Genomic DNA, 27,921 nt, shown 5'->3' with positions numbered 1-27,921 from the left:
CTAATATGGCCTCTCCCTCTGATCCTGTCTGAGTTCTCCTCTGGAGCCTATGTTGTCAGGACCAGGAGTGTTTCTGTCCCTACCACCCCTGTCCCCTCTGAAGCTCCCTCGGCCCCCTCCTGGTACCCGGTATCTGCTCGGATCATATCTTCCTCTCCACGTTAATCATCTCCACAGTTTCCTGCCTCCTGGTCTTCCTCCTGGTCCATCTGGCTTGGGTGCCTTACACTGGTTGTGTCCATTTGTCCAAGAGAAGTTTATGTTCTCACATGTAGGATTAGGACACTTTCCGTCCCCAGTTCATTGCTGTCCTCCATTTCCACCACCTCCACTGGGAAATCCTCCCCAGCTACCACCACCACTGCCACCTCCTCCGTACCCTTCATGGCCCATGGGTCCTCCTCGCCCTCGGCTTCCATGACCATTTCTACCACACCGATTGAAGTCAGCTCGGTGGGTAGCAAATGAAACTTTAACAGGATTCCCAGAGAATTCTTTACCATCAAAGCAGTCGGTTGCAGCTTTAGCAGAAGGTGGGTCATCAAATGAGATGGTTGCCTCAACCTTCAACTTGTCAGTTTCCCTGTCTGTATTTCTGTAGGCTGTCCAGTTTTCTTCTTTGTCTTAATAATTCCAACTTGCTTGCAGTAATCAGCCACAGATTCAGTGGTAACATTCTCGCCTAGGCCTTGCACGAAGATGGTATTGTTGTCTGAATTATCCTGTTCACCATCGCCACACTGTTGACCTCAACTTTGGGGCTGCCCATAGCTGCTGCTCTGAGAACTGCCACCATAATTTCCTGAGGTGCTGGTGAAGCTGTCTGTAGGCCATAGGCGTGGTAGGAACACTGTTGTCCATAAGAAGACTGGAAAATTTGACTGCTGCCATGGCCAACAGTGGAACCGCATCCCTGGGGAGTTGACTGAGTTCTATAGCCTGTGTTTGGGTCTCTCCATAAGAAGAACCATAGCTGCTCTGGCCGTATCCTGAAGTGTAAGCTGACTGGCCATAACCATTGAAACTCTGCTGGCCGTAGGGCTGATTGCACTGTTCGGAGTAGCCCCGCCCAGGCTGGGTAAGATAGGTTCCATAGCTTTAATTAAGTTGCTTGTTGGGTATAATCATTTGAAGCCATGTCCACGCATGCGTGCATGGGCCGCCAAGAAACAGGATTCCAGATGACACCAAAGGGACAGCTGAGCCCTGATTTGTTAATTTGAACACTGTCTCTGGGTCCTCTGGTTAGTCTGGCTAAGGGTTTATCAATTTTGCTGATTTTCTCAAAGAATCATCACCTGGTTTTGTTGATTCTTTGAATAGTTCTTCTTTCTACTTGGTTGCTTTCAGCCCTGAGTCTGATTATTTCCTGCTGTCTATTCCTCTTGGGTATATTTGCTTCTTTTTGTTCAAGAGCTTTTAGGTGTGCTGTCACGCTGCTAGTGTATGCTCTTTCCAGTTTCTTTTTGGAGGCACTCAGAACTATGAGTTTTCCTCTTAGCACTACTTTCATTGTGCCTCATAAGTTTGGGTATACTGTGCCTTCATTTTCATTAAACTCTAAAAAGTCAATTTCTTTCTTTATTTCTCCCTTGACCAAGTTATTGAGCAGACCATTGTTTAGCTTCCATGTGTATGTGAGCTTTCTGTCGTTTTTGCTGTTATTGAAGACCAGTCTTAGTCCATGGTGATCTGAGAGGATGCATGGGATTATTTTAATCTTTTGTATCTGTTGAGGTCTGTTTTGTGACCGATTATATGGTCAGTTTTGGAGAAGGTACCATGAAGTGCTGAGAAGAAGGTATATTCTTTTGTTTTAGGATGAAATGTTTTACAGATATTTGTTAAATCCATTTGGTTCAGAGCTTCTTTTAGTTTCATTGTGTCTCTGTTTAGTTTCTGTTTCCATGATCTATCCATTGATGAGAGTGGGGTGTTGAAGTCTCCCACTATTATTGTGTGAGGTGCAATATGTAATTTGAGATTTAGTAAGGTTTCTTTTGTGAATGTAGGTACGCTTGCATTTGAAGCATAAATGTTCAGAATTGAGATTTTATCTTGATAAATTTTTTTTGAAGACTATGAAGTATCCTTTCTTATCTTTTTTGATAACTTTTGGCTGGGAGTCAATTTTATTTGATATTAGAATAGCTACTACAGCTTGTTCTTGAGACCATTTGCTAAGAAAACTGTTTTCCAGCCTTTTACTCTCAGGTAATGTTTGTCTTTGTCACTGAGGTGTGTTTTCTGTATTCAGCAAAATGTTGGGTCCTGCTTACATATCCAGTCTGTTAGTCTATGTCTTTTTATTGGGAGAATTGAGTCTATTGATGTTGATAGATATTAGGAACCAATGATTACTGTTTCCTGTTATTTTTGTTGTTAGAGGTGGAATTATGTTTGTGTGGCTGTCATCTTTTCGGTTAGTTGAAAGAGGATTACTTTCTTGCTTTTCAAGAGTGTGTTTTCCCCCCTTGTGTTGGAGTTTTCCATCTATTATCCTTTGTAGGCCTGGATTTGGAGACAGATATTGTGTAAATTTGAGGACTCCTGGCGGGTTCCTCTTGGGCCAGTATATGAGCAGAGGTGGTGGTCTTCCCTGTGCTCTCACATGTGTTAGCACTCCTGTGAGACTGGCTCTCTTTCAGTGGGGTCTGGGTACAGAGAGCTCTAGCACAGGGTTAGCACCAGGCAATGGCAGAAACCGGAAGGATCCTGTCTCAGACTGCTCCTGGGTTCCTGTGTCCTGAGGGCTCCGGGCAGGTTCCTCTTGAGCCAGGAATTTGAGCAGGGGTGGTGGCCTCACCTGTGCTCTCAGATGCACCAGTGTCCCTGTGAGATCAGCTCACTCCCAGTGAGGTCTGGATACAGAGAGCTCTGGCACTGGGTCTGCTCCAGGCGCCGGTCGAGAGGAGAATTTTTAAGAAAGAATTTTCTCTTGGGCTAAGGGTGTGTCTAAAATGGTAAAGTAATTATCTAGCATGTGGAAAGTCCTGGTTTTGATCCCTAGCACTACAGAAGTCTAGGAGTGGTGGCACATACCTATAAGACCACTCCTTAAGGAGCAGAGGCAGGAGGATCAGAAATTTGAGGTCATCCTCTGAAATATATGAAACTGGTATATATGAAACACTCTGGTATATATGAAACACTTTCTTAAAAAGTTAAAAAAAACTGATGACTCAGTGGTAAAGGTGCCAGCTACAAAGCCTGATGACCCAAGTTTAGTCCCCAAGAGACACATGGTAGGAGAAAGCAGGATTTAGTAAGTTTTTCTCTGACCTCTCCACACATGTTGTATTTTATGTGCACACACACACACACACACACACACACACACACACACACTTGTATAAGATAAATAAAGCATACACACACACACACACACACACACACACACACACACACACACACACAACCTTCCCAATGAGATGGATTCTCATCATTTAACTGGAATATCCTATGTTGGAGAATGGTTGCAGTGATCTTAGTAGTAGGATTTTGTTTTGTGTGTGTGTGTGTGTTTGTGTGTGTATGTACGTATGTGTGTATGTGTGTGGGGGGGGGAGGCAGGGGAGGAGAGGAGACTGTTTCCTGATTTGCTGTGTTTGTTGGAGAAAAATGCACTTGGGTAGATACACTTTGATGGTCTTCCTTAGAATACCAGCTCCAAATCTGGACTACTCTGGGAATATTTTCATCCTTAGCTGACTCGAGAGAACAATGCAGTGGTGGCCACTGTACACTGGAAAGCAACTACAAATCTGGGAGCTGACTGCTGGTACCCACAGCATCCTCTCGTACACTTTTGTCTCTTCCTTACTTCCTTTAGGCCAAGATTTTCAGTACCAACATCAGTCTCTACCCCCAACAGGAATCTGACATGAATTTGAATCTCTAGCTGCTATTCCCTTCCTCTTCACGCTTCACTCCCTAAACTGAAGATGATTAAAAATTTCCCCCCTAAAAAACACGTATTGCCCTAGAAGCACATGCTCTCTCTTCTGTAAAGGTGCAGTCCCTGTCTTTGAGTCACTGTCTCCACTGCATGGGGGTTGCAGGGGGGCTGGTGACTGCTGTTAAAAAGCTCAGGCATAGCGCAGAATACTAAAGAAGAACACCGTGTAAATAGAGTTAGCAATCTCTTTGTATCAAACTGACAGTTCTGTATCTTAACATTAGCAATCTCCCAGACACTTGCGTTATTCGGGTTCAAGACAACCCCTGATGAATTAGTTCAATCGCCATGACGTGGGCCAAAGAGTGAGGTTGCAAACATCTTCATTGAGAGAACGGTGTCATCTTTTATTAGTTTTCGGAATCCTTCCATTAGAGTCCCACTGTTTTATTTTTGCTCCCCAATAACATTTAAATTTAACTTCTTGTTCACCCATCTTACCACTTGTTTTTTTGCCTCGTGTGATTTTCGTGCCTTCAGGTACATATGAATTATTTATACACTCATATGGTTTTCTTTCAACATCTCTGTGCTGTGTTCTAAGGGGGAAAGTTATGAAAGAATATTAGATAAGATCAGAGCCAAAGCAAGAGAAATGCAGTATGGTTATGCGTGTGTACTGATAATGCCAACCACTGAGCATTAATGACTTGGCTGAGCAAACCAAACAGAAAGAGCTGGAACTGCCTTCTCCAGTTGCCCATTTTATGATGCTTGGCGACGGCATGACTTCCCGAAAGACACACTATTTCCTACTGTACGCCCTCCTCCCTTCTAACCCGTTCAGACCACTCACCTGCTTCTGCCCCACACGTCTCCGACTAGAGCATAACACACTTTGTTCGAAGTGTAGGAAGTGAGTTCATCTGTTAACGCTGGAAGATGAATTGCAAAGCACTGTTTCTCCCCAGCCAGATGCATTCTGCAAATCAGACTCTATAGTAGCAACAAAAAACAAACATTTCTAGACTCATATTTCGCATCCATCTTAAGTCATGACTCCTTGGCTGCCCTTTAATGTAGATATAGAATGGTATAGTTCTTTCCTTGTTGCTCACAGGGAGCAGGAGAATTTGCCACACGCAGCTGTCCTAACAATTCATATCCTTCACAGGGCTCTTCTCAAAGATCTGTCTCTCCCTTAAGATTCTCCCAAAAGGTGTAAAATCAGGCTTTTTCTAGAAAGGAAAAAAAAAAAAAAACAGTTTTAGTCTGAAAGCCATGGTTTTACATTTTCATCTTCTAAGCTCTCCTCTATGGGGAGTAAGACCCTTTCTTGGCTTTCAATTGAGAAGAAAAAAATAAAAAAGAAAGGATATTTGAAGTCTATCTTGATCTCTGCGTCTTTCTCTCTCTCACACCTGCTTCTTGTCTAACCCGAGTCAGTTATAAATTCCCACGCTAGACAGTATACCTCACCCATCACAAAGTTGGGGATCAGGAAAAGTACCTACCGGAGGCCACTGTAAAACCATCTGCCTCAAAATGCCTTCTGAGGATGTGCAGAGTAGAGCATTCCACTGGCTTCCAGCACTGAGAGAGCAAACCTGGGCCTTCAGTCAACCAGAGCCAGCAACAAGCAGTACTCAGTACCACTCCCCAACTCAGCCCGCCCAACCCCCACACGCTTTAAACCTATGGCAGTGTATCTGGTGGAATTCTTTTAAGTTCCTCTTCTTTGACAGCATATGGAATACAGAAAGAAAGAAAAGAGCTTTCATGTAAAATGACCTCCAGAACAACCTTGCAGCAGTGTGGCTAGAAAATTAAAACTGACCTTGCTATGTAATTTTCGACAGCACTCTTATTCCCTTGGTATCCTGTGAGTACATTTCTCTTTAAAATATATCATGCCATTTATCTACTATGGTAGGAACAGACCAAAAATAATCATAGAGAATTCTCTTAGCTTAGTGTTATGAACATTTTTGTTTGTCTTATGTATATGTCTTAAGGTTCACGTATTACTTGCTTTCCGATGACATCTGTGCTGTGGCTTCATTTTCTGTCCTATTTTAATGACTCATGCTTCTTCACATTATTTTTTGTCACCAATATAAAAAAAAATCTAAAGATGATAAATCGCCACTAAAAATTCCATATGTCTTTCTTTAATGTAATTCCTCTATAAAGCTGTTCATTTCAGTGCTTTCCTTCCCTGGATTGTTAGTGGTGCAAAGTGTATTTTCTCAACGCTTCTCGGTAGATGATAAGGTGGACCAGTTGGTAGCTCTGTCTGTGGGCAGACTCAGAACACCCATCCGTTCTCTGTGCTTTCGAGTCAGAGAGAAGTGAAACATAAGCTAGAAAACATGATAGCTTCAGCTCTGGGGTTGAGGAAGCCACCCAGCTACTGGTTAGTAGGGATATTAAAGGATTCCCAGATCTTCCCTCCAAAGAGGATGCATTATAAACCCACAGTAGGTCATCAACATGAAGGTGACAACCAGTGTGGGATTGATATAACTCTGAATGTCCTGTGGGTCACTTCAGAGAAAATATAGCAGTGATCTCACCCGGATGCTGGCAGCGGCTGTAGGGTGTGTAGTTCTACAGTGACCTAGTTGATGGAGGAAAGATGAGATAACTGAAGTCATGTGGTCCTCACAGCCACATTCTGATACGTGTACTTCTAATGCTCCAATGGTAATAAATTACTCCATTTATCAATATTTGTCTTTAACAACCTCGACCACAGACAGGTGCTGTTAGCATCTACTTTAATCGGTAGTGAGCAAAATATCCGTATGAATTCTGTTCACAGATAAAAGCCAAAGCTATAATTGGAGAGATCACAGTGATGTGAAAGAGCGTTTCTCGGATTTTCTTTCTTCAAGTCTCTAGCTTGGCGTATACACAGTGGAATGAGAGGAATCGAGGTGAGCAGGGGTGAGGCTCCCTTCTGCATTCAAGGATTCCACCCTCTGTGACTCCTGGAGTTGAAGTGAAAGCAGTGTTGGCAGTGTAAGTCACAATAGTGATCAGGCTCTTGGGGGAAGGGGTGGTACCAAGGTGAAGAAATCCACTTCGGTAACAAAAATGCTGACGTGGAAACAGCTGCTTTGTCCCTTTTCTAAGGATGCATGACTGGGGTTGACTGCATGAATTTCCTTGTTGTTCTTTTTTCTGTGCAAAAGAATGGAAAGAGACCTACCTGTTCACAAGTCCAACACTCAGAGACGATGTGTATCCCCACCATGGGGTGGGAATGTACGTGTGTGCGTGTGTGTGTGTGTGTGTGTGTGTGTGTGTGTGTGCTTAAAACTGCTTTGTAGCAAATGTACACATACACTTGACAAATGATAGTCTCATCTTACATTTGTGTTAAGTCATTTCATGCTAACAATAAATTCGAGGCGGGTGTTGAGAGGAGCCTTCAGCAATTATAGCAGGATGACACAGCACTAGTCACTCTAATGACTGAACGATTAAGGGGTAGCTGAAAACTCTCATTACAGGCAGGAGACTGCTCAGCGTCACCATGGTGTAGAAATGCAACAATTAAGCTGGCTTTCTCGCCACCTTCGTACTCAGAGCTGAAAAACACCCTTGGGATTATGTGCCCTCATTTCCCGGCATGCTCATTTTACCAAATGGCGTGGTTATGTGACTCTGCTAACTTCTGACCTGCCTTCTGCTAAAAGATTTATTTTTATGTGTTTTCTATTCAATATCCCTTACCCTCAGCATAAGTCACACATCAAATCACACATTTTGAAAACTATGCTTAAGCCGAATGTGTTTATTTCATAAAACTATGCATACTTTGCCTTGCCAGTGTCAACTCTAATAAAATAGAGTCAGCATCATTTCGAGGTCCTTTCCAAGGCTTCTTGACATACTGACTAGAGTTTCACAATGACAATTTTAGAGATGGGGAAAAGTTTGATTTTCCCCCCTCCCAAAATACCAAAATTCCATCTGGGTCTACTTCCTGTGTTCACTTCCCTTTTCCTTTTAAAATCTGACCTGGATAAGATCTCAGTTCCGTGGGTACGATTCCTGCTCTTGCTCAAGGACTATAATTATGTTGTTTCTTCCAAGTGCAGTTCAGTCATAGCCTTGGGTAAGGGCTCAGTCACTGCTTTTCCAGGTTCTCCCCACAGTAAAACTGGAGGCGTGAGCAGAGGGACTACAAGCTTCTCTCTCTCTCTCTAAATTGAACAACTTTATTTTAAAAAACAAAGATAAATGTACAGATTTTAAGAATTTTTGCATAAAAGTATACGAATACATTTCTGTCAGTACTTGATTTTTTTAAAGGTTTGATAGTGTGCATTAAAATCTTACTAGTTACAATGAGCATAAAGTACATATAAAACAAGATGTAACCTGGAAATAGTCAAAGTTTACTTGACGTGTAAAGATTAAGCATAATGGTTTTTCATTTTCTTTTCTTTTTCTTTTTTGAACTTCATGTAGTCTGTGAGTTGTTTCTGGGGTGTTCAGAGCTTTCTGGGGTCGAGCTTCTCTAAAGTGATTCATAATACACACGAGAAAACAAATCCACTTTTTAATATGAAATGGGATGTGGAATTTTTATTTCATCAACCACCTGTCAAACCGACCCACTTAGAAGTTTGTAAATAATTTCTAGCCTTTAGATTTGTTTTTTTAAATTTTTTTTTTATTCTCAAAAATTACATGAAGCATCAGCTGACAGCCTTTGTCTTGAGTTTGTGTGTGCCTTCACTCTTCAAAGGCAGTTCACCCATCGTGTCAGAAGTATCTCTCATCTTCTGTGTTCTGGTTCCCTCAGGTCAGAGCTACAGTTAATTCATCATGTTCTAGAACTAATTGCTGTTAAAAAAAAAAAATCTTGCTTTTTGACAATTCTTGTCCAACGGTGAGTCACATTATTATGGCGTAATTAGTCATCGGGAATTAAAAACAAGATTGACTTTGTAAACAGGCTTAGCTTAGGGTGAGGTATATAGGAGCTAATCTAAAAGTACCCAGCAAATGGAAAAGTAACAAAACCCACTGTTTTCAGAGGGCGTTTACTTAGTATTGATTTCTCTATGCTCAGGCCATTGGAAGCATAAAGCAGTTACCGAAGTCAAGTTGATAACCAAAGTGTCACAGTGGCAACTTCCAGACTTCATGGTCAGCAGACTTCACCTATCTTCTTACTGTTGCAATGTGATGCTCTGCCTTGTGACATTTTTTGAAACTATAATTAGTGTATTTGTCCTTTTTTATTTTCTTCAGAAGGTAGGGCTTGAACCTGGGGTGTTGGGTATGCAAGGCAGGCGCTCTACCATGGAGCGATGCCTCCAACCTTCAGTTCTGTTAATTATTGAAGGAAATTGATTGGTTGATGCCTCTTGTCAGCCAGACCATCCAGAAGCACACTGTTTATCCCTGCACCATCGCTTGTGCAGGATCAAAGGCTCTGTTCTCTCCTTCCTGATCTTCCGTTCTGGGGTTTCCTGCATGTCCCAGCCCGGTCTTAATCTTTCACTTTCAGGCTTCTCTTGATGCCACTGTTAGGATATCAGTCTTTCTCTTGTTGAATTATTTACATTATATTTATTCCATTCTATTTTTTACAAATGCTTTCTTAGCATATATTGGTTGACAAATATTAGTATCTTCATTTCTAGACTTTATGGTCACATTATAGACTGTCTCTTTAAAACAGAAAGGCAATTAAAAAAGATCCTGCATTTCCACGAGGGCAAGACTGATTATAAGTGTAATGCACATCTAGTAGAACATATTTCTTAAGCCCACAGGCTCTGTTTCTGTTCCTGATTACTTATCATCTGCTTGAATCACTAGCAGGAGAAAAACCTCTGTCAGTATTAATATTTAGCAACATGTTCAGTAATCACATTGCCTTGGATAAAGATGTCTAACTACCATTTCATTAGTCCAGTGATGTCTTATGCCTGGTTATTGCTTTTATGAAGAAGATGCAGTTAACCAGCATTCCCACAGGTGAACATTACCTTTGTTTTTGGAGATCACGTGTCAACATGGTGACACTTATAGGAGCATAGGCTCAGGTGACTTTTAAGTGTCTCAGAAGGTCCACATCACAGACTCTGTCCAGGGCTTCAGCCTATACTAAGGTCCTTGGGAAGCTGTGTAGTAGCTACTGCTGGCCACTTGGGCTCTCCAGCTCTGACATCATTAGCTGTGTGGTCACATGTTATCAAACTAAAAGGCCTTCTTGAGGTGCCACTTTGGTACATCATCAACTTCAGTGTTGACCTTGAGGTTCTCCTGAAATGATCACTGGAAAGATGCTGGGTGTACTCTGGTACATGGGACCCTGGCCCAAGCTTGGCCAGAAGATGACTGTTTGAAGGACTTTGGAAGCTTTTGGAAGCTTTGGTGACAGTTTGCAAACTTTGTTGGCTCTTGACTTCTATGCCATTTTGTATTGTCATTTTATTCATGTATGTCTCACATTACACATTCTTTTGGGCTACATTTCACACATCTGTATTTACTCTTGGTAAATAATACTTCTATTTTACTTAAATCCATTTTATATTAAATTATTAAGGTATTCATTTTATTCCATTGTCATCCTAGATCTAGATTTGGAGACAACGACATGAATAAGTCAGATTACAATTAGGGGTGAAAAGCCAGCACCCAAACCAGGTTATTAACACAAAGGATTTAGCATGCCAAACAGTTTACAAAGTTGGAAGAGCAGAGAAGGAAAAGAGCAAGTGCTGAAGCTAAGGATTAGCAAACTCAGAAAATAGCCAGCATGTAGGGCCAGGGGGCCAAGAAGGGAGGCAGTCTTCACAGGTTCGGACCTGAGGCTGTGCACAGCAGTCAGGAAGAGTAGGGCTTACTGAGAATCCTAGGAGTGATGAAAAGACACACCTCCGACAGAATCAGCCAACTGGAGGACCAAAGGAGAGACAAGTGGGTGTAGCCTGGCCCCTTTGCACCTCTCACATTTCAGATTCCTGCCAGTGACTCTTCCTGGCCAAACTAAACAGTGACCAACTGGCAAAGAGGCCTGGGCAATGTTTTGTGCAGAACAAGACAGGGGACACAGAAAAGTACATGTGCAAACAACTGACACATGGAGAAGTGGCATTGAACAAAACCAAAGCTGTTCTACCTGTAATAATATTCTACATGCCCACAGCTCAAAGTAATGCCGAAGTAATGTGTTGTCTGTATTCTCACTGGGACCACAAATTCCCAATGACCTTGGCTTAACAATTTGTATTTCTTGAATAATAGTTTGTGGTTCCTTTTATTCTATCATAAGTGACAAAATGCTAAGTCTTTGTATCCTTGGCCTGTTTCAAAGGTTTGCAGCTGCACTCTGGTGTCTAACTCTCACATCTAAGAAAGAATTTCTAAAATCTAACTCTGAATTTTATCTAATCCTTTGAATTCTGTTTGTCCCCTTACTACTTTTCAAATTTTACACCAGATATACCAACATTAAATGCACACTTTAGCCAAGATTTGATGTCTGTGTGTTTGTGTATTCGTGCGATTGTTTACATGCGTGTGCATACATTCATGTGCTTTCTTATGCACTCAGGTTTGTACACGGGAAGCCAGAGAATAATCTCAGGGGTTATTTCTCATTCCATCTTGGCCTTTCGTTTGTTTATTTTGATTTGGGGGGGGGCAATTTCTCTCACGATTCTGAAACTTGTCAAGCAGGCTACACTCGTTGTCCAGTAAGCTCTGGTGATCTGTCTACCTCTGCCTCCGCAGTGCTGGGATCACGATGACCAGCCACCATGCTCAGATTGTTTTTAAGGGTTCTGGGGACCTAACTCTGGTTGTTATGCTTGAGTTATATATTTCTGATGAGATCACAAATTGGTGGCAAATTTTCTTTGATAATCTATATTTATATATAAAATATATCATATGTCATTATATATCAAATATATACTTGTATATTTACTATATAAATATATGATATATTTATAAAATATAAATCATATATGTAAATAAATATGTATCACATATATGATATACATTGTATAAATATCCATTGGGTTTAAACACTCCGGGGTCAGCTGATCTCTGCCTTATGATCAGTTGTCATTTCCTGGTCTTTGTTTGTTGCAAAGACAAGCTTCTTTGATGAGGTTTAGACTTACACTTATCTGTGTGTATAAGGATACATGTTAGAATGTAGTTAGAAATTATGCTGGTATAGTAAAGAAACAGCAACAATCTTAGTTGTCTTCTCTAAGATTCAAGAGAGAGAGGGAGTTGGCTGGATACTCAGTACCAGAAATGATTTCTTTCCGTTGAGTGGGTCTTAAGTCCAAACCAACAGCTGTTGGGTACCAGTGCTTCTGTGGGGCCTTTAAGGATATCTTGTCATGATGGTCACTGTGGTTCATAGGTTCCCCAACTGAGAAGACCTATTGGTTACTCTCCTCTCTTAGCATCTTCATAGCACTGTCTGGTCCTATGAAAGCTAGACCTCGGTGAAAAGGCTTTCATGTCAGATCCAGCTTAAATCTCCCAAATCCTGTGTCTGAAGTGTGTGGTGTCTACATCAACAGAGATTACCTTGAACCTCTGGGAAGCACCCAAGGGCAGTAGCAATAGCCTATTTATCTTGTGAGTCACTTGAATTACCCTGACAACTCAAAAGAAGTTTTCTCATGCTTGATACTGGGGATTTTATGGCTTTCATGGGGGAATACTCTCAGCCCAATTGGGTATATACAATATATAAAAACGTGTGTGTGTGTGTGTGTGTGTGTGTGTGTGTGTGTGTGTGTGTGTGTGTTTACCTGTCTTAGTTAGACTTCTGTCTTAGTTAGGTTTTTACTTCTGTGGACAGGTACCATGGCCAAGGCAAGTCTTGTAAGGACAATGTTTAATGAGGGTTGGCTTACAGGTTCAGAGGTTCAGTCCATTGTCATCAAGACAGGAGCATGGCAGCATCTAGGCAGGCATGGTGCAGGCAGAGCTAAGAGTTCTACATCTTCATCTGAAGGCTGCTAGTGGAATACTGACTTCCAGGTAACTAGGATGGGGGTCTTAAGATCACACCCACAGTGACACAATCATTACAGCAGGCCACACCTCCTGATAGTGTCACTCCCTGGGCCAAGCATATACAAACCATCACAATACTCATATACTTTATTTATTATATGTATTTTAGGTGAATATAAAATAATAAAAGGCTTTTTCAAACATCCTTAGTCTTACCCATTTTTCTTCCCTCTCCTTCTTTAATGGCCTCCCCAGTTGCCTTTCATAAACCCAACACAAACTAGTTTTGGCAAATGCAAAATCTGTTGGATTAATCTAAATGGAAAACCCAGGTCTAGAACGTCTTTTCTGTGTAGGCTTCGGGGGTAGTGGGGGTTGTTGTTGTTTTTTTAACACCGGCTTTTGCTGAGCACTACATACAGGCTGACCTTGGACTCTTGTGCAAGCTTCCTGAACGCTAGGATTGCAGGCATGTGCTTCCCCACCTAGTTTCAGCCTAAACTCAGTGTTTCTGGTATAGCCGGATCTGAGACGGAAAAGTGTTATCCATTTTAGATACTGTTTCCGCTCCACACACCCCCTTCCACCTTTGATGTCAGTCTGCTCAAGGAAGATATTCCCAGCAGGGCTCTGATTGGTTTGCCTGGATCACGTGTCTATCTACAGCCGTATTCGCTAAAGCCTCCTCAGTGGTGGATTCTGATTGGACAGTAGGTAAGAGGTGGTTGCTTTTAAGAAAAGGAAATTAACAGATTAAATAAACAGACCAAAAAAAAAAAAAAAAAAAAAAAAAAAAAAAGCTACAGATTTATTATTCTATCCACAAAGTTCGTCCTCCTTTCTATGACTTCCCTAAGATGATTCCTTTGCTATAATGTCAATTATGCAAGTTCCAATCTATCGACTCCCAAGCTCTTGCCTTCAGACATCATCAGTGCACCAAACTCTGTCACCTTTCACTTGAAAATGGCTTTAATAACTGTCATTTGCTTCTCTCTTCGCTGCCGCCACCTTAATATTTCGATCCAGTTTTCTGAGCTTTGGCATTACCGACAGTGTGGCTGAGATGATTCCTCGAAGTCGGACCTTCTTCTCTGCTTTATGGAGGGCTCCCTGTACCCTGCTCTCTACCTGATGGGTCCTGGAGCACCCTCCCGTGTGTCCCAGCCGCAGGTAAATCCAGGATCTGCAATTGTTTATTAAGGGTAAAATCCCTGCACTGGAAGCCCTGAGCTACACGTTTGTTATTTTATACTTGGAGACTTCAGTTAGCTTTTAAACAGTGCTTCTACGCCCATCCCTTGTCTTCTGTTTTCCACACCACGCTGCCAAAACGGTCTCCTTGAAGTACCTCAATGATTACAAAAATAACTGGATTAAATTTCTGCCAACTTCCTCCCACTGTTTCCTCAATAAAGGCCAGATTCTCTAATCTGGCATTTATAACCAAACGCTTAACCTATTGCTGCTCAGCTAAATGAGGGGCCATATTCTACTCTCAGGGAGCCCGTCTCTGCCTATGTGTTCCCAGTCACTGGTCTCGCTGTTTTATATTCAGCATGGCCTCTTTTCAACTCTGCCTATAAAACCGTCAGGCTCCTGTGCTGTCCCTAAGGCCCAGCTATGGTGACACGTCTTCCTACAAGAAGCCACCTAGTACCATCTTCCTTTGTCTCCACTGTCCTCGTCGACATCTCCTTTGGCATTTTACCGTGCTGTCTTGTCCCATCAGCCACTTGGCTCACGGCACATGAATGTTGAACTATTTCTCCAGATTACAGTTCCCTTGAGGGTGATGATTGGCATATGTAATGCTATCCCCACTAAAACCATCAATATGTGACTTAGGGCAATAAACACACTTTGTGTGTCTGTGTTCAAATGTCTTTATCTTATATGTTATGGGAAAAGAAAATAATGAAAACAACTTTTACAAAACAACTACAAAGGACCACACAGTTCTTATTTGGACGTTCGCACACACAGAATCCATTGTGATGGTCTACAAAAGGACAGTTATTCTGTACTGGGGAATGGATGGGGAGTGAGAAAAGATTCCCTTATTCTGGTGAATTATTTGAGGCTATTACGGACATAAGTACCAATGCGATATTCTATGTTCTTAACTTAGATATTAAATTGAATTACTGTGTTAAGAATCGCAAGGAAAGTAGACAACATTGAGAGAGTTTCAAAGCATAAAACCATGCAGCCACCATGGAAAACAATCTGGTCGTAAGCATAGAGTTAGCAGGCATTGAAGCCATGGATTCTACTCAAATGTTTCCAACTTTAGAGACATGGAAACACATGTCATACATGATACTTGAATATTTAGCAGTATTGCTGCTCTTAGAACCCAAATGTCTACCAACTGGTGAGTGACTAAAGCAATATATAGAATTCCATAAAGAGGAATATTATTCTGACTCCCAAAATAAAGTATGACAGCTGCCATATGTCCACTTTAGGTAAATAAATGTAGACTCTCAGATCCATAGACTTCTATTAACTTGCCGATACTAATTTGCAGGTTTTAACTTAGCCTGTGGCTGGTTGTCAAAACAGGAATTTTTATCAGAGAGAATTGTAGTCATGGGATAGAGAGGAGAAAACCTCTGGCTTCTCAAGCACAGTGGACATTTGAATGCCACCCGTTTCTCTGCACACGTGCTTAAATCACGGCCAGCCCCACAAAGCAAATCCAAGGTAGCCTGCTCTTTTTGGTCTTTCAGGTGCAAGTTGCTAGTAAATTTTACTGAAAAAATTTCATTTTTGGGGGGCCATGCGTAGACTTAATTTCATCGTTCTTCTTATTTCTGGAAATATAGTGAAAATCTGTGATTTTCTCAACTCTTGCTGGTGGGGAGGGAGTTGAGCTTTCCATAGGACAAGCAGGAAATTTCACCTTGTCATCTCTCTTGCAAATGATCCTCTGGAATCTCTGGCCTGCTGGGGGTCTTGCCTGCCACCATAGCCACTGTACCTCAGCACTTGTGCTGTTTCTCTTTGGTGCTGGAGAGAAAGGGATAGAAAAGTCTCCTTCACTCTCTCTCCATTCCCTTAAAGACAGAAGCATCTTCAGTAGGAAGTCATCAGATGACATGAAGTGGAACCGTTCACCAAAAGAGCAGTGAAGAGAGGCTGGAGAGCACTGGATGCTCTTCCAGAAGACCTGGGTTCCGTTCCCAGCAACCACATGCTGTCTCCCTAATACCTGTAACTCCAACTCCAAGGAATCTTACCTCCTCTTCTGGTTTTAGCAGGCACATGCACATGTGTGACCATGCACACGAACCAAAAATAAAGAAAATCTTTAAAAAGTAACAGTAACAACAGAAAACTAATATAAACATTTGTTGACACCATGTTGGATGTGTTACTGAGGGATAACTACCCCATTACTATGCATTATTACTATCCTGCTTCTTTCTTAGGTAAATAGGAGCCTTGAGGTGGTAAAGTATCTTATCCCAATTAATTTGCTGCTTAATTGTGAAGTAAGGAGTATGCTTGTTTGTTTTGTTTTGTTTGAGACAAGTTTCTCCGTATAGCCCTGGCTGCCCTGGAACTCTCACTCTCTCTCTCTATAGATCAGACTAGCCTCAAATTCATGGAGATCTGCCTACCTCTGCCTCCCAAGTGCTAACATTGAAAGTGTACAACACTACCACCACTAGGCTGAAGTAAGGATTTTTTTTAAGCTAGCTATTGGCATTAATGATTTAATTTGATGCAACTATTAAATTCTTAATAAACCAAAATTTGTGTATCCCAAAAAAGTGACCACACAATGTGAACTTTTACATTTGTAATTGGGCAGTGTCTGTTGGTTTTCCAGAACTGCTCTACAGTGCTCTTTTCTACTTTGAGCACCAGGACAATAAATTAAGTTATATCCAGAATTCTATTACCTGTTGGTCCAAGGATAGGATTTCTGAAGATTGGATGGAATGAGGTGTTGAAAATTACCTTCTTTCTTTTTCTCCCTGACCACTGACTGTTCCCTGCAGGTGTTCAGCTCTGTGCATGTGGAACCACCCATGTACTGTCCCTGTCTCTGGGTTCTAGTGACCCCCTCCCTCCCTTTACTATTAGACTAAAAAGTTGGTAACATTTGCTCTACCAGCCCCAGAGATTACAAAACTCTTTTGTGTTTTCTCTCTACTTTGCCTAGGTCTTTGTAAATAAACCCTTAATTCAACTCTGACTTTTCCTGTTTTCAGTGTGCCTTTTGTTCTGATTGATGCAGTCCCTTTGAGCATTACCTAATTCCTGGCACAGTTTGCACCCTTCTGGATCTAGTGGCTGGGTAGACCGTGCCCTCTTCCACAGGAAGGAAAGTGGATGTGCCTATTCCTGAATTCTGTCATTTCAAATACGACTCTGCTCAGTTGGGTAGACTGTGAGGGAAAACAGGGTTATGATCTCCAGCTCTGGTTCTGTCATCCAGGGATGTGGGGTTACTGATGCCTTTTAAAACTCATTACAGGTATGTATCAAGTATGTACAGTATCTGTACAATAATTGTTTCCTCAAAGACAACATGAATCGACCTAAAGTCTTTAGTTCAATCCTTATGTTGCTGCTGTTCTCTTGCTTTTCTTTAGGTTAAAGAAAAGTATTCTTCTTATTAGCAGGCTTTGGCCCACACCTGTACAGACAAGTTTTCTTTATCCTGCCTGGAATCGTTGGGTGTCAGTCCTTTTCAACTTTGCCTGGAAGTGTGGAGAAAAGGCCCTGCTGGTTTTAGCAGTTCCCAGGAGAATGTCACTAGCTGATATTAACCTTCCTTTGATTTAGGTTTGAGTCATGCCCAGATATTCATTTTAAGTCACAAGAAAATTGGGATTAGAAAATTTGCTTCTTTGAAACTAACATTTTACTTCATTCCCCACAGTTCTGAAGTCCTGGCGTCCTAGAGATGAACTGCAGGGAAGTTCTAACTGAGTTTGTTCAACGATGCCAATGTTTTCTTGAAAGAAATGGCAGCAGCGAGTCAGGACCAAAATAGATCCCCCCCCTAACCTGGGTGGAGAACACGGTATGGGAAAGACTAGAGGTTGGAGAAAACACGAGAATTTCATTCCCTCTCAGGCTTTACCTGATACAAGTGTCCTGGGACACAGCATTTAGAATTCAGGTGTGTGTCATTAAGGCCACTGGGGTGTAGATATTTGGCATCTGTATTTAGGGTGATCAACTTCCTCAGTTACCAGGACTTTTCCAACTTAACACTAACAGTCCCTGGTCCCAGAAAGCTCAGAAGCTGCAGAGTAATGTGACCTGGCTTTAACCATTCCATGCCTACTGTGTTGAGGCTAACATCTTGTGACGAAAACCTAAAAACCTTTGGCATCTTCTACCAACACAGGAGACAAGAATGCTTGTAGAGGAATTTTAATCCAACAGCACAACTGCCCTGCTGAGAGATCACAACCAAAGTCCTTGATCTCAGTGATCTGGCTAGAATGCAGACACACCCTTAGCACACACCTTCAGGGTGAAATTAGTTTGTAGAAGGAAGCAGCCATGTTTGAAAGTGGCATCTAATTGTGGGGCAGACAAGGTGATGAATCAGAGAAAGGTTTGGCAGAAAGAGTGAGAAACAGGATACACCCGACTGTCATAAGAACAGCACAGGAAAGAGAAGCTATTTAGAAGCAGCAAAAGGAGAGAGAATTAGTTGGGAGTCTGTGCCCCAAGTGCAGTGCAATAGAGTTGAGCCCGTTCCTGAGTTCATTCAGTTGAGTGCAGGTCAGTAGAGGCAGTTGAAGTCAAAGAATAAGAAAGCCAGATGATTAGAAAAAATTGCCAGAGTTACTCTGAAGCAGAGAGAAGCAATTCAGTGAGAACTTGAGAGAAGCCAAATCGAATCAGTCAGCTCAGAGAGGAGTTTGAGCCAGAACAACTGAGCTGAACCAGCCAGCCATAGTTCAGAACAAACTAGAAAAGACGAGATTATTCAGCAGTAATCTGCCAGGACATCATTTTTATCAGGCAAATAGAAGTTATTTTACAAATCCTGCTAGGTAGCACCTGTGGCATGTTGCAGACACTGCCCTCCATCTTGATGTAACCAACTCTGTTTCCACCAATGTATTTTACAATGGCCTTGATTTATAAATGTCTTTGTTCTGTTACTACAAAGACAAAACCAACAACAATGAAAGTAATCTGCTTCCAGGAGAGAACATGGGACCTGAGGTAACGTAGCTCTGTATTTCTTAGGCCATGTGGGCTCAGATTTTGCTCTAGAATAAACTATCTGATACTTGTCGAGATAAAAGCTGTTTTTGCCGTTGTTGGTTCTGTCTGTTTTGTATCGACACAAGCCAGAACAGTTAGCTGCCCTCTGCTTCACAAGCAGCTGTTAAACGGCTTAGTGGGGAAAGTGCTTACTGTGAAAGCTGAGAGTCTGAGTTCAGATCTTTAGAGCTCACATACAGCTGAGGATGAAAGCACCTAGCTGCTGTTCCAGCACTCCTACATCAAGGCAGGACGCAAAGAAAGACCATTTCCAGAAGCACATGAACTATCTGGCCTTACCTAGCAGCAAGCCATAGGCCATGTTTCAAACAGGTAGAGGTGGGAATGTTCACCTGTAGACATAACCTCTGCATGTGTGCTATGATGTATGAGTGTCCACATTCACATATAGTCACTTGGACACACTTGCACATCACACACACATGCGAATGCATGAATTAAGGTACATGCATGTAATGTAACGCACACAATAAATGCATAATTTAAGGTACGTATGTATCAATGCACACCTCCAGCTTGTGCTGAGTCTTTGCCTTATAAGCTTGTATCTTCAAGAGTTTCTCATGCCTTTCTGGCTCTTGAGTATAATTTCTAGCTTGTTCCTGCTTTCTCATGCATTGGTTAAGGTAACCTCCCCTCACCTTGACAACCAGCTCTTCTGTACGTATTAGTCTCCATGTTGTCTCGTACTTCCCTCTTCTGCTAGCAGGTAACTTCCCCTCAAGGGTCCTTGAAGGATCCCCTTCAGACTTCTGCTTAGAGGAGATTCCTTTTTAGCCTCGGCAAGGGCCTGGCTTCAGGAAAAGAAGGGCTGTTATGTGCTATGACTGGAGCGCTGGAAGACTGGAGAAACCACAGCCTGGTTTCAGGTTTTTTTTTTTTTTTTTTTAGTCCCTGAGTTTTGTACTCCCAATAGAGAAATCTGCAAGAATAGCAGACACGCCAGCTGCTGCCTGTGGCAGGCAGAAGTGTTCTTCCTATCTGCTGCTTTCTGAGCCAAACAGCTGTGCTCCTTCTCTGGTCCCCCGACACCTGCCAGCTCTCCCCCAAACCTCCCTGCAGCACAGCCGCGCCCCAGCACAGCACGCCCGGAAGTTGAGGACTCCACTATCCAGCCCAGGTCGGGGGATGCAGAGCACAGAACTCTTTTGTCACAATGCCTTCCCTCACGCCCGTGAAGCTTACAGGCGTTTGTAAATAATTTACTAAAGTATAATTTTCCTGTTGAAGTTGAGCCGCGTGGTATTTCTGCCGAGTTAAGGGCGGTCGATGGCGTCTGAGTTACTGGGATGCCACGTCTGTACTTTGAAGCAGAACATAACCTACACACATTCAGTATGAGTGGCTCTTCTGATTTTCATTTCTCGGGCTAACAGTATGCTATCTGGTTCTTTTCATATCAGTCACACAACGAAGATGCCGAGCTACGGGGTCGTGTTGTCTAGACGCACAGAATACATACTCAAATTACAGTATTTTTACCTTGAAGTGCTGTTTTTGTGGTCTCAGTTCCAGCACCGTTTTCCACGTTTTTGGGAGCGTTTACTTTGTTATGAGCCAGAGCGTTCATCTACAACTCTTAGGTCTGCCAATGGCCGAGTCCTTGTCACCACCGTCACCATCCTCAGCACTGTTATTTTTGATTAGTTCAAATCAGCTTTGGAAATGGCAGATGGGAAACTACCTAGCCTACGCCTGTGTCCTAAGGTGTGAGTTTCATGTTGTGTCCTCATCTACACAGGCCGACTTTCTCCACATTGTAGCCTTTGCCGAATCCCTATCAGTAGAAAAACGACTACAGAAAGTTAGCTCTGCTGTGGCCTTGGATGTTCATTAGACACTAATTATTCAATTTGCTGAGTATTCATTGTATTTTTCTCATGTGCCAGGTATTAGAGATGGCATGTTGGTGACAGTTTTCAGCCATTGTGGGAGGACTCTTTGGGGAAGGTACAAGTTAACCCACATTACTTTCTTTCTTTCTTTCTCTTTTTTTTTTTAGGTTTTATTCACGTATTTCCAATAGTTTGAGGAAGAAACACACAGCCGTTGGAATCACAGAGAAGGAACAGCTTTTTTTCATTGCGCCGCAAATGTTTAGAATTCCAAGGGGGATAGAACAATCCTGTGTTTGTAATTTATTCAGGCTACCTCTTTTCCTCTGTATTCCTGATGTAGTTGTCCCTCTGCCCTTCCCTGTCCTTCCTGAAAGTCAGTGTTGCATCAGATCAGTGATGCCATCTGATCACTTAGTGAGAATCAGGTGTGTATGGGAAATGCTCAAGCACTGAGAGATAAAGGATTGCAAGATGGAAAGTTCTAGAATCTGTGTGGTCATGGGCCTAAGCCAGAGAGTGGCAGTTTCTTGTGATTTCTGTGTGTAGCTCAGTAATGCTTGTGCCCACTGTGGTGAAGATCTGAAATTAGCTCTGACAAGGCTGAATAGAAAGCATGAGTCAGACAAACAGGCCCAGGCAAACCAGCCATGAATTATTGTCCCCATATCATGAAAGCGTCTGGCAGTTCAAACATGGGTGGAGCCGAGGAAGGGGAAAAGCAAGTGCCCTGTCGCATCTGGGAGACAGGTAGTAGGAATTCTGAAGAAAAGCAATACTTTCTTTTTTCTGGAAGAAACCTCACTAATTCCATGGCGTGAGGCCACTATTGCAGAAAGTTGTGTATGAGCGCGGCAAATGGGGAAATGTTGAATGTATGGTTCTGTTTCTGTTCAATATTCTTTAAGCTACATCTTACCAATTCTTAACAAAAAAAAAAAAATGTTCTGGGCATGGAACTGTGAAGCTCATTTGCCTATTATAGTCTCTTTGTAGTAGTTCTTTTGCCCTTTCAAAAAAGTGTGTGGCAGGGGCAGGGGACAGGGACAGGGGATAGGGGACAGGGCAGAGGCAGGAGGAATCATATGCCACTTTCTAGCAAAAGCTTGTCTTGAACACAATGTGCAGCTCATGCTGACCTCATACTCATAGGAATCCTCTGTTCTGTTTCCCCCAAGTTCTAGAATTACCAGTGTAAACCCCCATGTCTAGTTTCTGTTAAACACCCCAGAAAACTAAAGACTCAACTACCTATTTTACTTGGGACAACACTGGAGGATCTACTATTAATACAAACCCAACACTGTGTGTGAAGATGTGTGTTTGTAAATATTCTTATGTCTAAAATAAGTAAAAACACTACGCTATGAAAATGGAATGAAGACCTCAAATAGTTCTCAGGGTCAGATAATACTGCACAAAGGTTGGAGGCATAAGAAATTGTTCTAGAAAACGCAAACATAGGAGATCCCTCCTCTTGGGATAGAATACTATACTGCAATTAACAAGGACATATATGAACTTTAACCAACTCAGAAATATATAAGAACTGTTAATAAATAGAGGGACAGTTGGAAAAGTAGTATGACATTGTATAGTGGAGAAAACATTGTAAACGCAGAAAACTGTGAGAGTTCCCAGTTCTTTTGGGATAGCATCGTAGGCTTGCGTCATCAGCAGATTGTCTTGGGTAAGGAAGGGAGATGTTTATGTAAATAGCTTTGGATGGATTGCTTAACAGTGTCAGCGAGTTGGGAGCCATAGGAAGCTTCATGACAAAGGCAGAAATCCAATTTTACTTGTATAGGAGACATAAAAAAAAACCTCACAAAACTACACTCCATTTTGCAACTGATACTCTACTTATTAGCAGAGTATATCTTTTATATCTTTTATGTCCTTCCGCTTTAGTAAGCATGCACACATATCTTCCTTAATTACAACATAGTCTTCTATTATATGGAGGTTTCATAATTTATTTAAAACCTTTTGGTGAATATTTAAGCTAGCTCAAATGTTTAGATTTTATAAGGACTATAACTCTCTCTCTCTCTCTCTCTCTCTCTCTCTCTCTCTGTGTGTGTGTGTGTGTGTGTGTGTGTGTATCACTTGGGATTGAATCTAGAACTTGGTACAAACTAGTCAGGTACTCTACCACTGAGCCACGGCTTTAGCTGGAGTAATCATTTTAAGTGTCTTATCTAGCTTTTTCCTTTGGGCCACTTTTTGGAAGAAGACTTTCTAGCTTCTTTCCAAGACTTCAGTATTTTTTGTACTGTTACAAATCCCCTTCCCTACTCTAAGATTTTGAGCAACGCTCATTTTTATTAATGTTAATGTTATCACTTTGTGCATGTAAATGTAGCCCAATGTTCTGTTAGTCAGTGTTCTAATAGAAAAACAACAACTCTAGACACTCAATTGACAAAAAGAGGAGGGTTTCTTTGGCTCACGGTCTTGGGTGGTGCTGGCTGGGATCTATTTCATTGCCTTTGTCCTGTTGTGAGACAGCACACCACGATGGAGGGGAACCCCATGCCTCCTGGTCAGGGAGCCAAAGAAGAACCCAGGTATAGTCCCACGATCCCCTTTGAGGGTTTGCTGCCATCAACCCGAACAGCACTCACTAAACCCCACCGTCTAAAGAGTCTTTCATCTCCCAACTGTCAGTCTGTGGGTCACGTCTTTGATGTACTGACCTATGGGTACAGTCCAGGTCCAAATGCTGGCGCCTGCCTTCATTTTAGGATCTAATGTGGGCTGGGAGTTAAACTCAATATCTAATCTCTTGCTAACCTCCTTCCATATATTGGGTTTTCGGCACAGTATTGATCCCTTCATTTGCAGTGGGCATAGGATCTCTCTGCTTTAATCTTTGTAGCTTTCCAGTGCATTTAATACGCAGCAGGGACATCATCTTTCCTATTTCGCACAGAAGCAGGTAGATTCGTAATTATGCTGCAGTGATTGTCTGTACCTCTCGACTGTTTGTAAGCCTGTTTCTACTTACCGCCTTTCTCTTAGGGATGGTGTGGTCAGGGGAAGAAAGATGCAGAAGTGGACTGTGGAGAAGGCTGGTGGGTCTAGGAAATTAAACATTACATTGCATTGCATTAAATGTGTAGCAGAGTGAATCCAGATGACAGTGACATTGAAGACCCAAGGATACACACACACACACACACACACACACACACACACACACAAATATATGCAAATACTGTGAGTTTTTTTTTTAGACATTGTGTGTGAATCAAGATGACAGTGACACTGAACACCCAAGGTTCTCTCTCACTCTCTCTCTGTATATATATATATATACATATGTGTGTGTGTGTGTGTGTGTGTGTGTGTATGTATGTATGTATGTATGTATGTATGTATGCAAATGCTATGAGTTTTTTTAGACATTGTGTGTGTGTGTGTGTGTGTGTGTGTGTGTGTCTTAGGGATGAACTCCGGTGAGCAGGCTGGATAGAAAGTATCTTTATTCACTGGACCATCTTACCCTTTTAGTTTCGTTGGTCATGCAATCCATCCACGAATGATTTTCTAAGGTCACACTGGAACACTTCATCACCAGACTCTGCAGGCGACCCTCTACAGAAGGTCGATGGCTGGGGGATAATTTCACAAGCATTTGGAAGTGTCAAAGTGAAGGCGGCTGTCTCTGAGCCTCGAAAGTATTGATCTAACATGCCCGACTTAGTGGTTCTCAGAATTATTTGGCTTTTTTGCACATTCATCCTTGTTTTTTCTGCTTCTGAGGATTAAAGGTGTGTGTAGCTCGTATTAATTAGGAAATTCACCGTAGCTTTTCCCGGTTCTGCGACTAGCTGTTTAAGTAACCACCTATTTGTGCTGTCCGAGGGTCACTCTCCCACCAGGCACTTTGCTGCTTCATTCGGGGGTTAGCAGTGTGTGAGAAATGTGGACCGGGAGGCGCTTCCTTCTGTCTAGGATCCCGGTGACAGCACCGAGTGTCAGCTCTTCCTCCAGTCTCTAAGATGGTGTAAGATTTTCAGTAGAAATGTACTATAGGCTCAGTGGACTGCATGCGTCAGGACCAGCACATAGGTCTTCTGGCTCTGAAGGTAATGATGACTTTCCTCAGGTGTTCTCTTAGTGAAGCAAGTCATCTTTGCTTTCCTGGCTAAACACCAATTGGATGCAGAGAGACGGATTTTATATGCTAACCACTTATGTATGATGTTTAATCTGTAGTTATAAACAATAAATCAATACTTGAGAATTGATTATTTTTTTTTCATTCCTGGGATAAAAATCAATTCTCAAGTATTTAGAATTTTTCTGGATCTTCCTTAGAAAGGTAGACTTGGCTTAAATACCCTGTCCTGCTGTGCTGTATTTTTGATAATTTTATAATTATTGGTGTATTAGTGGTTTTTTGCTCACTTCTGAGTTAGTACTTTTGCTTACTGGAAATAACTTACTGCGGTAGAGCTTTTTTACTTTTCTGCTGCAAAATTATTCTGATTCTTCTATGATAAATAAAGAAATAAACAAGTCTTGTCTACCCCAAAGCCATGCCCTGGTATAATCTCTAGTGCTGGTGCGGGTGTCATTTGTCACATTTGTTCTCTATATCGGTCTTTCCACAGCATTGATCTTATTGAGAAAGGGGAAGAGACCTTAAAAAATAGAATAAATTTGATATTTTGTTTCATTAGTCTAGTTCTGAAACACACCTCAAGCCCTCACATTATAACAATAAACCTTCCCATTTCTCTCACCTTTGCTTGCAGGTTTCTTAGCTGTATTCATAAGTGGATAAAAGGTCTATTTTGTGGTTTGTATCTTCTCAAATATGAAAGATATTAGTTAAATATTGCTAAATATTAACATTACATCACTTGCTTTTCAACAAAACTTACCTGTTATATATTTTAATATAGTTTAAAAATAAGCATGTATGTTTGTATGCATGTATGTATGTATATATTATGTTTGTATGTGTATATGTATGTATTATGTTTGTGTGTATGTATGTATGTATTTTTGTATGTATGTATATATTATGTTTGTATGTGTATATGTATGTATTATGTTTGTGTGTATGTTTGTATGTATGTATATATTATGTTTGTATGTGTATATGTATGTATTATGTTTGTGTGTATGTTTGTATGTATGTATATATTATGTTTGTATGTGTATATGTATGTATTATGTTTGTGTGTATGTATGTATGTATGCATGTTTGTATGTATGTATATATTGTTTGTATGTGTATATGTGTGTATGTATGTATGTATGTATTTTGGAAAGCATGTGTCATACTGCATGTCAGAGGACAACTTTTGGAACTGGGTTCAGTCCTTCCTATAAGTACGTCCCATGATGGATCTCAAGTCTTCGGTCTAGAGACGAGTGGATCTACCCTGAGCCATCACGTTGGTCCTTTAATATAATCTTAATTTTGTGTAATTTTTGTTTGTTCTAAGGTCTGATCAATCAAGCCTGCATAGCTGTCACATATATTACAGTTTTGCTCTTTTATTTTATTCTTTGAGATAAAGGCTCACTATACAGACCTGGCTGGCCTGGGACCCATCACATCTATTGGGCTGTCCTTGAATTTACAGAAGTCTGCCTACCTCTGCCTCCCTTGTGCAGGGATTGAAGGTGGGCCAACATGGCTGGCTAGTTTTGTTTCGATTATAATAAGAGAAGTAACCCACTATGCTTCAATGTGTCTGTCTAACTTTTATTTACAATTCTAGGCAGTGCTCACAAAGTATCTGGGTGCTTTGAACTAAATTGCACCCAGTCCCAGATACCCAATTTGATGGTGTTTGGCTGTGAGTTCTTTGGTGGGTCATATTAAAACAGACTTCTTAGACTGACACTGAATATTTCAGTAGATGACAGAACAGGAGGGAGGCCTAGAAAGCCTGACATTGTGGCACTGATGCTGTTGGCCTAGGACACCACACTTTAAGAGTTGCTTTTAAAAAAATTATCATATATGTCACTTAATGGATCAGTTTTCTGTGCTGCCTCAGCCTCACAACTTTTGTTCATGTTTCGCATACGTCTTAATTTTCAAAATATAAGACGTTGGTACTTGGCAGTCCAAGCTAAGGGAAAACCAAACAAATATTAGCTTCAAGTTACAGTTATCTTCCACGTCTCCAACTACTTAAAAATTATTCTGATTTTTGTTACTTTTGAATAATCTTATTCCCTGTCTTCCAAGAACAGGGTTTTTATTTATTAATAAAAAATTTGTGAGTCAGAAAAAAAATCTTTGTGTGTGTATATGGTAAAGAATGTGGAAATCTGGCTTAATATCTTTTGCATATATAGATATGTGGTAACCCAGATATCTAAACAGGATTTCAGAACTGTCTGTATGTTTTTTTTTATAATGTGTTTATTAATTACTTGGGAATTTCATGTCATGAATCCTGAGTGATCTCATTTTACAGCCCTTCCAGGTGTGCCTCCCACCTCTGAAATCCCCACTCCTCCAAAAAAGGAAAAAGGAAAAGAAAAAAAAAATCATTTTGTCCTGCTCATAGACTCACTGGAGCATTAAATTCCCTGTGGCAGCCTCTTGAGGAAAACCGAATCCTTCCCCTACCCACTGTAGAGAACAGATCCATCAGTTTCCAAGAGCTCCTTCTCATCAATGGCTTTCTGTCTAGGCTGTTGCTTTGGGGCCAGGGAGGCAGGAAAGGTTCTGTGTTGTCCCAGAAGCCTTCTGTGTCCCTCTTTCTCAGGTGAGTCTGCAGCATCAATGCATGGCAGAAGTAGCCTCCTTGCCCTTTTAAAGTCAGCGGGAGCAAGGATCATGGACTTCTGGCGACAGCTCAGACCACGAACATCCACACGGTCTACGTTAGCAGGTACCACAGACCTAAGTATGGTCTCCAT

General features: G+C 41.6%; 1 pseudogene across 1 annotated transcript; it reads right to left on the bottom strand.

The window, feature by feature from the left end:
* Positions 1 to 27,921, bottom strand: LOC308429703 (RNA-binding protein FUS-like; annotated as a pseudogene). Its single transcript has 3 exons — positions 27,629 to 27,921; positions 24,530 to 24,638; positions 1 to 722 (listed from the first exon to the last, which is right to left on the bottom strand). The product of its transcript is annotated as an RNA-binding protein FUS-like (transcript).

This window comes from Micromys minutus (assembly GCF_963924665.1).
Source record: "Micromys minutus genome assembly, chromosome: 14".
Lineage (NCBI taxonomy): Eukaryota > Metazoa > Chordata > Mammalia > Rodentia > Muridae > Micromys > Micromys minutus.
This window is presented reverse-complemented; position numbering and strand designations above follow the sequence as displayed.